The following is a 16,060-nucleotide window of genomic DNA, read 5'->3' as shown; positions in this document are numbered from 1 at the left end:
TATAAAACACAGGATACTAATATTATGCTAATTAATATTATATTAGGTTCAAGATAAAGTTTACGCGTATTATGATATTTTGTTGTATAATAAAGCTGTTTAATATTTACACTTGAGTGAAAGTTTTGCTTAAAATTTCACAATGAAATATAAAGAGATTCCACGCGTAATGATTTTATTTATTACTGTAGCAAATGAGAAATAAGAGTGCATTTTTCATACAGTTTTATTCATTACTTCAGAGCTTTTGTTCAAGTTACGAGGTATAAGGTACAAGTGTAATGAAATGAAATGAAAAATATTTATTTCTAAGTAGATTAACAAAGTTAACACTTTTAGAACGTCGTGTCTACATGAGGCCTACCACCGGTTCGGGAACTACCCCGCCGAGAAGAACCGGCGTAAGAAACTCGTATTAAAAGTAAATTATAAAATTAAAGTAGTAATCATTAAAATTTAAATTATTTTTGTAATAATTATATTTACTTTTGAGAAGGTGTTATTCAATTGAATTGATATGATATTTTATTGCAATTATGTTTATTGCCAATATATTTGCGCAAGTATTCCACTCCAGTATTAAAACACCTAAATTGTATACAAACGTTAAATTAAGGGAATATTTATTTTTTGTTTTTGTGTTTTATATTATGCAGTATATCATATTTTTTTTTATTGCAAATAATCATATTGGAATGTGATGAGGCGATACCTGTACCTAGTTTTTATTATTTTTAGGGCGATACGATGCCATGCATTAAATAAGTCATCCAAGACTTTTATTTACTGCACAAAATAACATTGAATTGACGTATATGCCGCTAATATTAAAATACACATCGCATTTCGCAACGCCTAATCACATTACATACAAACTTGCTACTAAAAAGTTCCATACTTTTGGTCGCTAAGGGGGTAAGTGTGGACTTTTTATACACGACCACTATTTGTTGCAAAGTGGGTACTTCCTTATCTTTTACAACACCGTTTATCGTAGCTAACCCTATTTCGGCTGCCTAATTATACTTTCCCCAGCCAAACAGGAAAACTTTTACGAATTAGCTCAACATTGGGTAATTAAACAATAACAATATTATTTTTACAACGCTGAGTAATATTACAATTACAATATTATTATTATTTTACATCATTATAATCGTGACCTTGACTTGGAAAGCATAAATAATTGCCCTAAAACCTTATCGTCCCTTTTTCGTGACTAAACGATTCATTTTACTAAACCTCCTATGAGTCCTGAACATATGCCCCCTTGTTAATAAAGATATTAATATTTACGCAGCGTTAAACTATACAAAGTACTCTGTTTTTGTCTGTCATTCAATTTCATGTGCTAGATGAAGACAAGAAGAATGCTAGAAGAATCTTGTTTATTATTCGCTTTGTAAATATTTTTATTAGTAATGGGTATAGACAAAAAATAATAGCGGCAGCTGAAACTATTGGAAACGAATCCGAATAAAAAACCGTGAGACTTTACATTTTTTCAGTGAAAACCTTTTTGTTTTGCCCGTAACAGTTCACTCCGAGTGCGATAGAAAGTCAATAAAAACGCTACGCACAGTTCGGAAAAATGGTAGCCGATAGACGGTTTTGTTATCTCTACGTTAAACGTATGCAAACAACCAAACATTTAAATAACCGTTATTCATAGAATTATTCAGGATTCAGAAACTATTGGTTATGCGATACGTTCTAACTGCGAAAAGTGCATTGTTTTTGTGTATATTTTTATCAAAACTTTCACACTTTCTGACAAAGCAAATATTTATTCAAAAAACAATTCGTTACTGTGATAATAAATACATAAATAATAGAATAAATCAATGAATAGAGAAACATAATTTTAGATGTAATTATAAAATCGAGTATCATTGCTTCACGCCCGTGCTAAGCGGAAGCGATATAAACAAATGGTACTAAAAATGTATTCTTCAAAAATAAGGTCTTTATGATAGCAAAACACTACTAATTGTCAGCTAAGAAAGATTGAAAAAGTATTTCACCGAATCGCACAAACGTAATTCAATTTTTCTCAATTCAACGGAAACTTTTTCTCGATTTAATATAGTTCGCATCGTGAAGATTTGTTCTAGAAAATAAGTCTATAAAACTTTCCAGGCCCAGACGGCGAGGTGAAATATTGCTACTTTGGTGCACTATGAATTAGTCCTTACTTTGGCGATTTTATGCCCCGCTGCTCGGAGAAATGTTGCTTGGCATGAAAGACGCGGGTTCGGTCTTAAAAAATATTGAAGAACGTATTTTTATAAAGACGTTTTTAACGATAGAACGACGAAGAAACTACTCTACCTACGCAACTTGTAGTATTGATCTGCGAGGAATGGACATGGTTAGAATAAAAACGCGAAAGTGTATTTAACGTTTACCTCTTCACGCTATTCATTGGAGAACCGATTTGGATAAAGTTTGGGATAGAAAAAAAAAATTGATGTGATTCTCGGCAAAAGATTATGGACCTTATAGACCGGAAAATTTTAAGGCTCCTGCCCATGTTTCACGAAATTTTTTTTTTTTAATTTTCTTCGTTGTGCCGCAATTCGTGTATGTATGCATACACGAACTTGCAGCACAGAAAACAATGTTACGGGTCTTGTCTAGTCTGGTTATAAGTTACATACTTATAACCAGACTATTCAATATGACTCTACCTTACAACATGAAATGTGTAGGTACTTTGACTAATTGAATTTCAAATAAAACTAAAACGCATCAAAATAATATTTCATTTCAATACAAATTAAACTAGTTGAAATAAATAGAATGAAATGTGAACTTTACTAATATTCATTCTATTAACGAAATAACATTGTATTCTATCAATTTCTATCTTATTTTTTCCGAGAAATCTATTTACTACACAATCTCGGGCGTTAGTATCTTTTATCTTAGCGTTTATTAACAAGATTAAAAGGAAGAGAGAACAGGGGTGGTCGGTATAAATAAATCATGCGGAGGCACGTCGGGCTAATATAAACAAATCAATTATTGCCCTCTTTATCCGCTTAAACCTGTATCGCATTTTTGTGGCAGTAATGCTTTTTTATACTTTTATAAATCCTACATTGTAAAAGTTATATCGGCCGTAACATGATCTTTATAACCTAAAATTTCATTGATAAAATTTTGTCGAATTGTTATTTGTTGCATTGATTGTAGTTGCATGAAAAGTAGAGAATGTAATAGATGTTTCTTGCAACTCTGTTGCACAATAAATCGTAGATTTTTTCGCAACTAGATATCGCCCAATGGTCGAAATTCGACCTTAGTTTCAACGACATTAAGACTACTACCTATATTTTGTATTAAAATATTGACTTTATCATATTTTTTTCATCTCTTGTCTCTGGGACTCAGCTGATCTCAGACTAGCCGTGTAAGCATTGTCTAATAGTATGATCTAAGATTCAATAAAAAAAAAACTATAATCGATTTTTAATTTGTCACCTTGTTGTCAACAGACAGAGAATAATATTAGATCGATGCACTCCTTCACCATAATATAAACTATAACAGTACAAAATTGCATTCACCTACGTTTCCTCATTTTTCGTCAAAAGGGATACAAAGTTTTTGGCTCACGTATTAATATATAGATAAAGTAGGTATATAAAATTACACCCACACTAAAAATATAAATGCAAAAGTGTGTCTGTATATCTGTTGCTTCTTCACGCTTTTTGATTATGGAGTTTTATAATTTTGGTTACTATTAGCCTATAGTGCCTTTGCCCAGCATTGGGACCTTTGCCATTCCCTTCTACAATAATAATATATTAGTATAGTAACCCGACAAATACAATCATCATCATCATCATATCAGCCTATAGTCGTCCACTGCTGGACATAGGCCTCTCTCAATGAACGCCAAGATGACCGATCTGCTACTCGCCTCCAACATGGGCCCGCAACTAAGCGGAGATCGTCGTCCCACCTAGTTGGAGGTCGACCTACACCCCGATTTCCCGACAAATACAATATGTTAATGTAATTTAATAGTATATCCTCGTTTACCTTAACATAATATCCGGTGATTGTGACCGCAACTGAGTTCGCTAACGAACCGGGAGTCGGACGTTTGACAGGTTCATTAATTTTTGGGGCCACTATCCACGAGGGGCTGATATCTAGCCCTTCCTCTAATTACACCTACCGCTGACATCAACGCTTTAACAGTATATATTATATTGAATAGACGGTTAATGACTTTGCAAAATCTAGGGCTCATAGGTAAACTAGCAGAAGCGTAGCGTGCCTTGGTGGGGCCCATTTATTTCGAGCCCTGTAACCCTGGGCCCTTAGGAAAGTTTTGTCTCAAAAAATGGCGTAGGGTGTCACGCTTTATGAGGTTAACGAATAAAAACCTTTTTTAAGTTCAGTCATTTGTAAATTTTAGTATATTTGGAAAGTTTTAATTTTTGCATAAGCACGTTGGGGCCCCATGACCCATTGGCCCCGTATAATTGATACGGCAGATACGGCGGTAGATACGGCCCTGTAAACTAGTTTTTACCCGCGGCTTCAACTACAAGACGTAACAGTAGTAGTTTGATATTATTGACCGTTGGGGTCGGAATTTTGAGAAACCATTTCTTATGTAACGCGAATCGCGATAGTAATATGTGTGCGGAATTTAAAGTTTCTAGTTCCAAGAGCTTGGCCTGTGTGTTGATTTATTAGTCAATCAGATTTAAATTCCGGTTGCATAACTAGACAGATATCTTATTCATGTTGGAATCTACAACATGACTATGAGCATTCATGTTGGAATCTAAAACGTGACTATAAGCATTCTTGTTGGAATCTACAGCATGACTATGAGCATTCATGTTGGAATCTACAACATGACTATGACATTGGATATTCCTAAACAGGATCACAAATATCCCGTGGTGTGATCATAGGTATTACTTAAATGCTTCAACTCCCAAGCGGCCACATGCGGCCGCGATAATAGATAAGCTATTTTGTCTGGTTTTTCCACGATAAAATAAAATAATTTTACTTCCATCTACACTATTATTATTATAATCGCGACAGTGTGTCTGTCTGTTATTTACCTCTTCTTGCCCAAACCGCTGAACTGATTTTGCTGAATTTTGGTATGTAGATATTTTGAATCCCGACAAAGGGCATAGGATACTTTTTATCCCGGAAAGAGTATGGTTTCCGCGCGGTAAAATAATTTTGAAGCAACTTAGTTGCGATAATCTTGTGAAATTTATTATTAACTAGATGACGCCCGCAACTCCGTCGCGCCAAAACTCGTTTATTGCGTGGAAACCGTAAGTTTTTCCGGGATAAAAAGAATCCTATGTCCTTTCCCGGGACTCAAAGTATCTCCATACCAAATTTCAGCATAATCGGTTCAGCGGTTTGGGCGTGAAGAGGTAACAGACAGACAGATAGACCGACAGACAAACAGATAGACACACTGTCGCATTTATAATATTAGTATGGAAGTATGGATAATGTGGGATAATATATAAACGTACACAACGTATTTTGTAGCTAATTGTTTTCAACGTATTTATAATAATATTTAATTGTAATATAATTAGGGAGTAGTAGAAGACGTATTAAGAATAATTATTGTAGAAAAATAAATTATTCATTAATAAGTTCTTCGAAAAACTTTAGTATTCAAGTTCTCTTGTTATTTTATTCTCGGAAAAGCGTAATTTATAATAATATGGTTTGTGAGAATAAAAGTTTGGTGGCCAGGTGTTGGACCGATTTCAATAAACTTTTTAAATTATAATCTTAATACTAAAATTAAAGACTAAACATAAAATAAAACGATTAGATTATTAAAATTCATAATCTTAATAAATTTAAGGTTAGTCAGATTTAATTGCAAGCTGTAAATTGTAAACCAAGTACGTTAAACTCTTTCAAAAACCGTATGCAAGTATAAAAATTCTCATCCAACAAAGATAGCATCATAATAAATGTTTGAACACTCTAAACACACATTCATGCTCCACCGGCTTCAGTTCATTCACGGGCGCAGGAGATTAACTAACGCATCCACACACACAACACATCACTCTAATGTCTGTCCCACAACAATCCCATAAAAATAATTACGCGTTCCATAAAAATAATTACGATCCGGCTACGACTCGTAGATCGGTTACGAGTCTCGTAGCGGGTCTACGCGCCGTCTCTACGCCGTAGCGTGGCACAAACTGGCTGCCGCATGTTAGGTTTCCCCCGCCCCCGCCCTGTCACCGCCGCCCGCCCAAATCCAGACGAGTTTTCATTAATGCCGTTATCGATATAAACTTTTGCCAAGTTAAACTAGGAACCTATACATTTAATTAACTGCCCGATCGACTCTATCTTTAACAACACACCGGATCTTCGTCTTGCTAGTATCCCCCCTTGTTTATTAATTTAAGCTTTCGAGTTGTGTGGATACTCGGAAACTTCATAAGAACGTTTGGTCAAAGTCAATCGAGCGATAGCAACTAACTGAAATTTGATAGAATTATTTCGCAAGTATGACAAAAAACTTGTGACGAGTATAATATTAAAATATACTTTAACAAATATAATATATTATGAAGAAGATGCAGCAATTGATTGAATTTAATACGTGGGAGAGCCATGCTTTGGCACGAATGGGCCGGCTCGACCGGAGAAATACCACGTTCTCACAGAAAACCGGCGTGAAACAGCGCTTGCGCTGTGTTTGGCCGAGTGAGTGAGTTTACCGGAGGCCCAATCCCCTACCCTATTTCCTTCCCTCCCCTCCCCTATAATTCCCTTCCCTACCCTCCCCTATTACCCTATTCCATCTTAAAAGGTTGGCAACGCACCTGCAGCTCTTCTGATGCTGCGAGTGTCCATGGGCGACGGAAGTTGCTTTCTATCAGGTGACCCGTTTGCTCGTTTGCCCCCTTATTTCATAAAAAAAAAAAGAATTGATTGAATTCAATTCATGTTCTTTAAGGTGCCCATACACGGGACAAATTGTCGTTTCGATCGATCGTCAAGAAAATCGTCCAATCGATCTTTTGAACGTAAAATCGTTTGCGATATTGCTACACACGCACAATTTGTCGTTTGATTTTAACATCGAGGAGATAAATTGTTACGATAATTGTCCCGTGTATGGCCACCTTAATTCTAGGCATACAAGAGATTTTCCAAGCTTAGAGTAACTCATTACTTTAAATATCAAAATTCTATGATGATACGTTGTGCATAACAATAGTCATGATTCACAAACAATTTCACTACAGAGTAATAATTTTATTAATAACTATACAGCAACTAAAAAATAACCTAAGTATCAATAATACAGCATCTACAAATAATTACATTGCTGTCTGTTAGTAATCATTACCAAACTAAAATATCTCTTGGTTGCTCCAAATTTTAATTTATAAATGAAAAATAATATCCATTACGTTTTCTTAGTTGTATAACGGCCAAGTAATAAATGGAATAATAGTAAAATAATAAAAAACTTGAGAGGAGTCAAGGGACACCCGAATGGAACGAAATTATTTTTTATGTTCAAAAAACCTGTATACATAATACTCGTATACACTCAAAAAATCACTTAAAAAAACGTCATCTATTGACGCCCAGAAATACTAACAACGCGTTGCTGTTTATTTTTTAAAAAGTCATCTAGTTGACGCACGGGAATACATACTATCAACGCCCTCTGCCCCTAACATGCAAGTAATAATAAAAAAGTGTCGAGGTCAAATCAAGGTCAAATATTTCTCTGTCTAGCCTTCAGATTTACGCCCAACCAACAACAAACTGAAATCTGAACTTAAGCGTTTAATACAGTACTAGCTATTTGACCGAGCTTCGCTCGGTATTCCATGAAAATGACATTTTTTAAAAATGATTCCTAGCAAGATCGATTTATCGCCCCCGAAACCCCCTATATACTAAATTTCATGAAAATCGTTGGAGCCGATTCCAAGATTCCAATTATATATATATATACAAGAATTGCTCGTTTAAAGATATAAGATAAATTAAAGAGGAGTGTAACCTATGAGAAATTTTAGCACGCTACAAAATATCATTACAAAATATAATATACAACATGTTCATTAAATTATTATGGAATACGACACTATCTAATGGTGTTTAGTTACGAATAATATTTAGTCAGTACACAAATTCTGGAACAATGAGCGCCCTTCTAATTCATTATATTGTTAGAATATTGAAATATTGTTTATGAAATATCTCACAGTAATTAACATAAGTACAGTCACCAACAGAAGTGTCTAATTCATTACTTTGCAAAAATAAGAATGAGATATTTTTTAAAGAAAAATACCAATACTCAGCTTTAGTAACAGTTTATAAAAATTATAGTTTTTGTCACGACCAAACATTATGATTTTGAACACTTTTAACATTATGAAATTCATACTTTCATACAAATATTATAAATGCGAAAGTGTGTCTGTCCGTCTGTTTGTATGTCTGTCTGTCTGTTACCTCTTCACGCTCAAACCGCTGCACCGATTTTGCTGAAACTTGGCATGGAGATACTTTGAGTCCCGGAAAAGGACATAGGATACATTTTATCCCCAAGAATGTACGGTTCCCGCGCGATAGACGAATTTTTACGCAACAGAGTTGCGGGCATCATCTAGCTAATAATATTATTGTAAACAATTTTACTTTTCAATGTACAGCACCAAAGTTTATTACTTCTATTTTCAGCATTAAATTCTTCTACTGACAATCACCTACTACCAAATTTTGGTGGTAGGTGATTGTCAGTAGAAGCATTTAATGCTTTGTAGTTAGAAAAATTTGTGTATAATATTATAAATAAACATAAAATAAAAGGATTAGCAACCCACATTTTATATTTTTCAATTATTGACGTTCAGACTACGAATAATAAAACTTAGATAACTATTTTCTCTTTTTATTATATTTCAATTTTCAACATTTATCACTTTTCGTGCTGACTGTACTAGACATTACAATTTATATTGAAACGCTTGTTTGTGACGATTAAATAAAATTCGTCAAAATGAAAATAGTTGGTAAACATCCAACATGAAATGATTACATTCTTGTTGTCGCCACATTGTTCGCGGCCGGAGTACTGCACTGGTGCAGTGGAACAATACACAGACATATTTGAGTGGATGCTGCGAGCAAACGTTGTGTATGTGTGTGATGCATAATTATTATATTGTGTATTATAAAAAATATATGCGTGTAAAACGTATCGTTTCGCAGACTATCCTTTCGATAGATACGGGTAAGTATCTCCAAAGGAAGTTTCATCAAAGTCGGTTCTGCGGCCTGCGTGAAGAGATAACAGATCAACAGACTGACAAATAGATACACTTTGATGTTTAAAATAATAGTTATGGACAAGTAAAGACTACTGTACAGATTTGCACGAATACCTATGTCGCTCAGTTCCATGTATTCATTAAAATACCTTCGACCTTAATTTTTAAAATGTAAATTTGAGCACTCATTTTTTCGTCATTTAGAAGTAGTATCAATTTTTCTAAGTCTTACTTTCTTTAAATACAAAAAAAAAGCAGTTTTGTCGTCAGCTATTATATCTAACCTTTTAAGGCGACCTTGTTAATTTGGCTGTAGCGATATTGATTTTTCTCATCAATGACTAAAGCTACGAAATTAAAGTTCAGTATCAGTAATCATCATGTCTTTGTCTTTGAATTACCCATAGCATAATACTATTGGTCAACTTTTATAACACAGAAAAATCTGTAAAAAAAGGGATTCCTATTTTGCCAACAGAGGAGAGTGATTTAAGCTTCCGAAATTTGTACATAAATTGTTTCAGGTATACACTTTGATGTGCCCATAGATTATATAAAATGTATTTATGGATTTTAATATTACGCAACAAAAACCATTCTGTCGCTTACGCCTTTCCATTTTTTGCTGTTCCATCTAAAACATATCCAACACGATTTTTTACTTTAACGCGGCGTCACCTTAAGCGCCTAAACCCACTCCTTGCGGTGTCCTCGTAAAAACATGTCTGCGGGTGCAGTAAGGTAGTTTTATCTCACACAATTTCAATTTTTCATCTGCAGCTGTCAGCTCGGCGGAGGCAGATAAGTAACGTCCCGCCAGAAAAGTTTGCGCTCGCCAGTTTGTTCGTCGGAGTCCTTTGATAATTTTTTTATGGCAGCCTTTATCATGATAATATTTTCTTTGTGCTGTGTATTAAATTTAATAGTTTGCCGGCTTTGTTTTACACTCAATACTTAACGACGTTTTAACTTACAAAGGATGTTAAAGGATGTAGTTGGAAATTTATTTAAAGGTTGAGATTTTAAAATTATTTTCTAAAAATAAAAGCTTTTAAGGGCTTTTGTCCATGTAATTTAGGTAAAGTGTACAATATGTCAATCTTTATATTTTTATAAGTAAATATACGAAATAAGTAACTACTATTACCTTCATAATATTACATCCAGCAAAGCGAAATGTTCAAATAATCATCTTTTATTTAGCGCCACTGAAGTATGTACATAATAATTATGAGAAACTAAATATTGCCCGCAACTAGCGTCAGAATTCGCTTATCACGCGGATGAATTTCTGAATAATCCTATGTGCTTCCCAAAGATTTAATGTAACCGACTTCAAAAAAAGGAGGTTATCAATTCGACGCGTATGTATATACTATGTAATATTTCCTGAACTGCCCAGTATATGTTAGTCTATTTCAGTGTCTGAACAAATGTGCCTAATTTCGAAATCGTGTATCTCCGGAACTATAAGTCTGATTTAAGTAATTCTTTTTTGTTGTACTAGGTATTATTCAACTTAGGGAACACTATAAGTATAATCAAAATCGGTTGAGTAGTTTTTGTGATAAGGCAATTTTAATTCTTAATTGCGTACAATTTTGAAATCGTTTTTATTATTTTAAAATAAGTACTATAATTATTACCAATAGATTAAAAGCATCTTCAATCTTCATACCAAATATCAACAATATTGATTTAGCGGCCAATCACAAAGAGGTAACCGACTGACATAATAATATATTAAGAAATTTAAAAAAACCCCCGACAAAACAACTTTAAAAATTATTTCATTACTTTTTAAAGTTGTTTTGGCGGGGTTTTTTTTTTAATTTCTTAATTTAATTTTATTTCATACTTTTTAAACTTGTGTTGGTTATAGTGCAGAATAATTCCTATCAATAGAATCATATTCTCATGATTACCATCTATCCGATGAGGCCGTTAAAATGAGCCCAAACATGAAACCTCCACTTTGGGTTCATACGAAGCTCGGTTCCTATAGAATCCAGGTGATGCTGCAGCAGCAGCATGTAAATATTTACTGTTTATACTTTATCTACTTCTTACTGCTTGTCACAATTAAAATGAGCCCAAACACGAAACCTCTGCTCTTAGTTGGCGAGGAGTTGGATACCCTATTGATTACCAGGTGATGCTGCAGCACCAGGTCAACTTTCCATTATTATGTGTATACGTATATTGTATATATTTACAAATATCACGAACTAGAATGAAATATAAAACCTATCAAACGACTACAAGTTGCTAACGGCCTTTCATGAACCAGATAAACCCTGATTGTCCAGGACTGACAAGGTTGATGATGATGAATTATAGCTAAGAACACTCTCGATCATGTTAGCTTTCAAACAAAAAAAAACTACATCAAAATCGGTCTACCCGTTTGGATGCTACGATGCCACGTATAGATACACACAGACAAACAGACAGACAGACAGACACGTCAAACTTATAACACCCCTCTTTTTGGGGGTTAAAAATATACTATCGCATCACTACTTATTATAAAAATCAAAGTCACTTTCGGCTGTTTGTTCGCGTATTCAACGGTTTTAGATGCGGTATTTTTAAAAAAAGGGCAGGTTGTCAGTCACAATACTATTATAATTTATAAAGAGGAAATATTTGTATTTTTGTATGTTTGTAATGAATAAACTACAAAAATTACTCATTTAAAAATCGGCACAGTAGTTCTTTCGAAGCCGGGACGGGCCGCTCTTATGATAGTAGTATAGAGAATATCGTAAGCATTTTAAGCTATATACTCTATCACCTACAGAGTCATTTGCTTTTGTTCGCAGGCAATTAATAACAGGCTGGGCGTTTCGCCGCAAACGCCATCGGACATCAGTAATGATCGAGCCTCAACCTTAGGTTAACTATCGATTGCTCGCTAATTTATGAGAACTGCGGAATGGAAATGGGAATTATTCTCAGAGGATTATTCATATTCCTCTTCCGTAGTTCTTCGTACGTCATAATATACTTTTTCTATTAAAATTATCTATACTTTTTGTACAATGTATAAGGCCAACTGTATGCAGGCTGTAATAAACAAAATGATTGTGTATGTACTCCAGTTTGTGAAAGTAGCAGCTCTGAAAGTAAAATATTTTTTTATGTTAGTTGTATGGGCAAACGCCCCAGTATCATGGGTTTGACCATTCAAATGAAACGTTCTCGCTCGTCACCGAAACCGGTGTGGGAGCTATTATTATTATAAATGTATAATTATCCCAGTCTAATAATATTTTAAAGAAGATGCTTGAGGCTTGATATTTGACAGAAAGGAAACTTGACTGTTTTAAGCCCATCCTTCCTTCAACATCCTTTAAAGATCGTACTTTGTACTCTTTATAGGTAACATCATAATAGATAACATAATATAGTAATTCTTATTCAATTTAACCTGTATCAACGGCTTTAAAATTTTAAAACAAGAAAAAATGTGTCCATTTTTGTAGCCCGTATTACCCTGAATTTTAAATTGTAAAAATATCCAGCAAACCTCGCACTTAATAATGTTTATCGCGCTGTCGTGTCGCTGATAAACAGTCGTCACTTACGTTTGTGACGCATCGTTAAATTAAAATAAATTAGATACAACACTTTGGCCGTTTTTCCACCACCGCCGTCACCGGCACGTCAGCGACAACAGGATGACGGCGCCGATTAAGGGTCAATTCGGACCGCAACGCGACGCGTAGATGCTTTTCAAAAGTACTGCATTGACAGATTTCAGTTGCGTGAGACGTTTTGCAAATCTGTCAAATCCATATATTTTTTTAAATACATCTAACCGTTGCGTTGCGGTCTGAATTGACCCTTAGCGATAATATTATATTAGTGACTCGATGACGCCCGCAACTACATTGCGCTGAAATTGGTTTATCGCGCGGGAACCGTACATTTTTACGGGATAAAAAGTATCCGGATATAATAAAATATCCTTTCCCGGGACTCAAAGTATCTACATGCCAGATTTCAGCAAAATCGGTTCAGCGGTTTGGGCGTGAAGAGGTAACAGACGGACAGACACTCTTTCGCACTTATAATACTAGTAAGTGTGTATTAATATGGATGTGTGCGTTCACCACAGCGCTCATATGAGGAGCGTGCGGTGGACACACTGCCATGGTAAATGTATCAAGTAATGTTGTCAAGGGTCAATTCAGACCGGAACGCGACGCGTAGATTCGTTTCTAAATTTGTATGGATTTGACAGACTTCAATTGCGTAAGGCGTCAAGCAAATCTGTCAAATCTACGCGTCGTGTTGCGGTCTGAATTGTCCCTTAAACGGCACTGTATTCTCGTTCCGTGGCAACCGGTGACGGCGACGGTGGACAACGGCCTTCCACGGTACCGGTAAAATACTTCATACTGATGTTAATATTTTAAAATAAACTTAATTGTTAATTTGCGTGTTCACGGTAATGATTTCCACGCGTGTTGTAAATTTAATGCCTTTATAATACAACAGGTAAAAACTTAAAAGAGTTGCCCTATGGAATTTCGAGTACCTTTAGAGGCCGATAAACCATAGACTCATAATATAAAGCTGTCTGTGTTTTTAACGATGGAATCTTAGCTACCAAATGGATGTATTGATTTTGTGTTGATCCTTTGTGTTTATTCTGACGTGATCAATATAATGTTACCTCATTAATTATTATTCGTATGGTGTTGATTTACTTTCTTAGCTGAATACTTTTACCATGGATACGTATTATGAAGAGGATGAGTTTGATCGATGAGATATATTATGTTAAAGTAATCGTGCATTTAACAGGTTCTTTTAAACATCAATATTTTTACTTGTTTGTTTGGTTAACTAAAATAATATGTTAGTAAGTTTCAAAATATTATATTGTAGATATGCATTTAAACTGCACTTATCGTTTTTTTCTTTTACATCCTGTATAGAATACACCATTTATTCATAAAGCTTGTTTTAGAAATAATATAAAAACAATGAAACCACACTACACCGAGCGACAAACAAAAGAAAACTCGCCGAATTTTTCAATGCAGATTACTTTCGGCCGTCACATTAGCCGGCATCGGCCAACTTGTACATTGTTGTTCGCAAACTTGGAAGTTACTGGGAACAATTCAGCTCATAAATTCTAGTGTAATAACTGCTCAGTTTCCCCTGACACTTGTAGAGGTACCGCAATAAGCAACGGCTGGTAAGTAAGTGAAGCCACAACGCTCGTTTGCGTTGCGGACTGCGGTACGTCGCTGGAGCGGGCGAGGCGACGCACTAAGAGAATGCCGCGTCTTGCTCTAACAACGTCATTTCTCGTTTGTTAGAGTAGGACGCAACATTCTCGTACGATTGTTTGAGTATCAAAACCATTTCGTGGTATGGGCCCAGGCCACAATTACACTGCGTTGCGGCGCCGCGTCGTAAAAATCTATCGTGGAAAGCGATGCGTCAGCGACATTTCCGATGACATTTTTGCGTTGTAACTCATCGCATTTCTGTGCGATGTTGTTTTTGCGATACAACGCCGCAACGCAGTGTTGTAGCCTGGACCCAATGAGTTTCTAAAATACGTTACGTTAGTAACATAGAATATCATTGCCTGGACCTAACGTTTTGCATGCATATTTTATTTATTTGAACAGCACATTAGCACATTGTGTTATAGGATAAGCTCGATACCGTTTTTTTCTTGTCAAACTTTTGGATGATGAAGACATAATTAAGTAGCTACAAAACCTGTCTCTATACATATCTCAGTAGTTCTGGCGTTACCGTTAAAATGACTAGTTTTATCGAAATGCGGACGGGAGATAAAGGGAGATGGTACAAGGCAAATTGCGGTGTAAGCGTTTTATACTGTGTTGACGTGCCAACATGCATTGCTGTAACTCAGCTTTGTGGCATACAATTATAAGCTGTTCTCTGCATTCCGTTCCGACGACGCAACGCACCGCAGCGGGTCAAAGCAGTGTGGCCTCACTGTAACCGGGTCACATCGATACCATGTTATATTAATGGGACGTGCCATGGGTACGTTTGCATTATCTGGAGTTTGGTGGTGATGTTACATAATACTTAACGTATATTGGTAAGACGAAAGTTTTGTAGACGTTTCTTAGAATTCTAATTTGTAGTTTATTTTTTGAGTCATTGAATATATTTGATAAGCTCTAGATATTATGGTGCTTAACTGTAACTTAGTTCTTAATAGTTCCGTAGTTTTAATAAAAATGTGATGAAATACAATAAATTCTATATATTAAAAAAATGAAAATATAATATTAATAAAGTATATTTGACCCACAAACCTTTCATTTTCAAACACAATCGGTAGCATTAGAATACCAGATTTTATATTTTTAGGGTTCCGTACCCAAAGGGTAAAAACGGGTCCCTATTACTAAGAGTTCGTTGTCTGTCCGTCTGTCTGTCTGTATCCAGACTGTATCTCAAGAACCGCTATATCTAGACTTCTGAAATTTTCACAGATTGTGTATATCTGTTGCTGATATAGCAACAAATACTGAAATCAAAATAAAATTAATATTTAAGGGGGACTCCCATACAACAAACGTGATGTTTTCGGCCTTTTTTGCTCTAAGTATATCAATAATGGCAAAAAATAGGCACTTGAATTTTTCACAAAGTCCTTTGTTATATTATGTGTTCTTTAATATTAAAGAATAATATTAAAATAAAATAAAAAT

General features: G+C 35.0%; 1 protein-coding gene across 4 annotated transcripts in view; it reads right to left on the bottom strand.

The window, feature by feature from the left end:
- The window catches only part of LOC121730252 (agrin-like), a 228,620-nt gene that overhangs the window by 69,752 nt on the left and 142,808 nt on the right, over positions 1 to 16,060 (bottom strand). For 2 of the 4 annotated variants that reach the window (XM_042119221.1, XM_042119224.1), the window contains exon 1: positions 6,014 to 6,201. The exons of the other annotated variants lie outside the window; for them this stretch is intronic. The gene's annotated coding sequence lies outside the window, so the exon portion shown is untranslated. Of the gene's footprint in view, positions 1 to 6,013; positions 6,202 to 16,060 lie in introns of those variants that run through there. 4 annotated transcript variants of the gene reach the window in all.

Source organism: Aricia agestis, chromosome 9 (genome assembly GCF_905147365.1).
Source record: "Aricia agestis chromosome 9, ilAriAges1.1, whole genome shotgun sequence".
In the NCBI taxonomy this organism is placed as follows: domain Eukaryota; kingdom Metazoa; phylum Arthropoda; class Insecta; order Lepidoptera; family Lycaenidae; genus Aricia; species Aricia agestis.
Note: the sequence above shows the minus strand (reverse complement) of the source record. Positions and strands in the feature narration are given on the sequence as shown.